This window comes from Terrapene carolina, unplaced genomic scaffold, assembly GCF_002925995.2.
Source record: "Terrapene carolina triunguis isolate 2854851 unplaced genomic scaffold, T_m_triunguis-2.0 Scaffold310, whole genome shotgun sequence".
Lineage (NCBI taxonomy): Eukaryota > Metazoa > Chordata > Testudines > Emydidae > Terrapene > Terrapene triunguis.
This window is the reverse complement of record NW_020664661.1, coordinates 3,576,968-3,579,368: the sequence shown is the minus strand read 5'-3', so window position 1 is coordinate 3,579,368 and position 2,401 is coordinate 3,576,968.

Here is a 2,401-nt window from a genome sequence, read left to right as displayed (position 1 = left end):
GAAAACCCGGGTGTTTCTATGGTTGTGGGCAGTGTTGTAGCCATGTCAGTCCCAGGATATTACAGAGACAGGTGGGGGAGGTAACATCTTTTATTGGACCAACTTCTGTTAGTGAGAGAGACAAGCTTTCGAGCTAAACAAAACTCTTCCTGAGGAATCATTTTGACTTTCTCATTTCATTTCAATAAGCTAAAAATGTTTTGACTTTATCCCTTGTATGATAGTAATTGTAATACATTATTACATTATGCTGCTTATATTCAGTATTTTATACTGGAATATTTGTTTTAATGCTATCTTTATATAGTATGTTGAAGTGTAAATATAACCTGTAGATGGTATCAAAACAAAATGATTCAATGTTATTTAAACAAAATGTTTCCGCATTATCCAAATTAAACTTTTCAGTGTTTCTGAATCAAATTTTGGGGGGAGGGAATTCTGTCTTGTGAAAACTTTCCAAACTTTGACTTTTTGTTCCAATTCAGAATGAAAAAAAATGTTGGCATTTCCTGCAGATGGAAGTTCTGTTTTTTGGCCAGTTCTACTAAGCATGTTATTCTGGAGGATCGACCAAATTCCCGTCAAAGCCAATTCCATGATCATTCCATCAGTCACAGGAATCATTCCCTGGCCTATTTGCTGAGGCCCTTGTGGAAAGGGCATGCAGTTGGACTAGGAGCATTTGTCCATGGAGCCGGACAGCCGATTGCATGGGGGACTGGCCTATCCCTGGATCCCCAAGAGGGTTAGTGCAAGTGCTTGGAAGGTTACACAGGGGAGCAGCTAAACAGTTGGCCTGTGTTGGGGGAAATGCTCCCTGCCAACTTCAGCTCTGCACTTGACTGGCTTTGTCAGAAATAAATCATGAAAGGGGAAGTAACGAGTCAGGAATCAGACTGCGCTCGATACGGAGAATCCCTTGATCAAAACGCCCAGATTGCTTTGTCAGCAGTTCTGCCATCACAGCGCGAGAGGATGCCTTGTGGCAGCGCATTGCCGTGCATGAGGGGGCAGATTTGCTTTTATGTCTTTAACATCACAAGCTAATGGCCCATCAGTGTTTCACAGCCTGCCCAATAAATCGATTCCTGCACTTTTAGGCACTCTTTGAGCAACTTTAGTCTTGGGGAGGGTCTGGGGCTATTTGCCTTATTAAACAGGAGACTCCTGCAATGTGTCTGACACCAGGTCATTTGTTTGCTTATGTGGATATTACCTGCAGGTAGCAGATTTTGCACCTAAGGAATGATTCAGCTAGGACTTTTTACACTAGAAAGCTGTGCTACTGATATAATATAACCCCTTACATGGCACAGTAATATCAGTATAAAGGTGTTTCATACTGGTATAGCTATTCCAGTATATGTCACTCTATACCACTATGACTGCATCCCCATTAGGACTCTTACCAGTATAACTATTTCAGTAAAAAAACAAATCACATTAGTAACTGATATATCTATGCCAATAAAACTTTCAAATATAGATTAGGCCTTAGGTAGTGAATATATTTTTACTGGTGCTATGCACAGTTTCTAAGAAGAATTGCACAACAACTGGCAACAAGCATTTCTCCAAGATCTAGCTGCCTATGCATTCTGTTAAATAGACTTTGTAAGACTACCTGGGATAGCACTATCTGGTGACTCTCAGTAATGATATACCTCTGCCTCAAGGGGCTTTGTGTTGTCTATTCACCCATTACAAAGAGCATTCATGGTCCACTTTGTCTCAGTCACCCAAATTTGACAGCTCATTGAACATTTGAAACTTCATGGAACTCCAAAGTAATTGTTCTCTGCCTTGCTCCATGGAGCTACCCAGCCCTCTGTGGCCTTCCTTCTGCAAAATGTATTCCTCCTCCCTGGTCCCTATCTCCCATGGAGTCCCACATACAAAATCTAAACTCCCTCCTGCACTCTAAAGCCCAGCCCTTAACACTTGGGCAAGCACCAGGTGCTAGTCTCAGCTGCCTGCAGCCTTAGGTGTCCTATTAACTCCCTATCCCCTCCCTCCCATCAACTCCTGCAGTGAGATTCAGTCTCCTAGCAGCCTCCTCTCCCCACTGTGGCATTCAGAGCTGTTATCTGTGCCGGGAGGCAGAGAGCATCCCCTGGACTGTAGTTGCGCTCCCAGAAGAATAGCATTTACAGCCATTCCCAACAATGGGCTGTGCCACCCTCTGAGCCATGTCACCAGATGAGCTAGTATAAAAGAGAGAGAGACTGAGCCTACATGCATCCAGTGCTCAGCCACTCCGGACTCCCCTGGCAAAGGGGCTTCCTGACTCTGACAAGTTCCCTTCAAGTTACTCATCTTCTCCAGCTTCGAATTTCTGTCTCCAGGCAGTTTGCACCAGCGAGTGAATTAAAAGCACATCGCTCCCTGGTGAACCGCC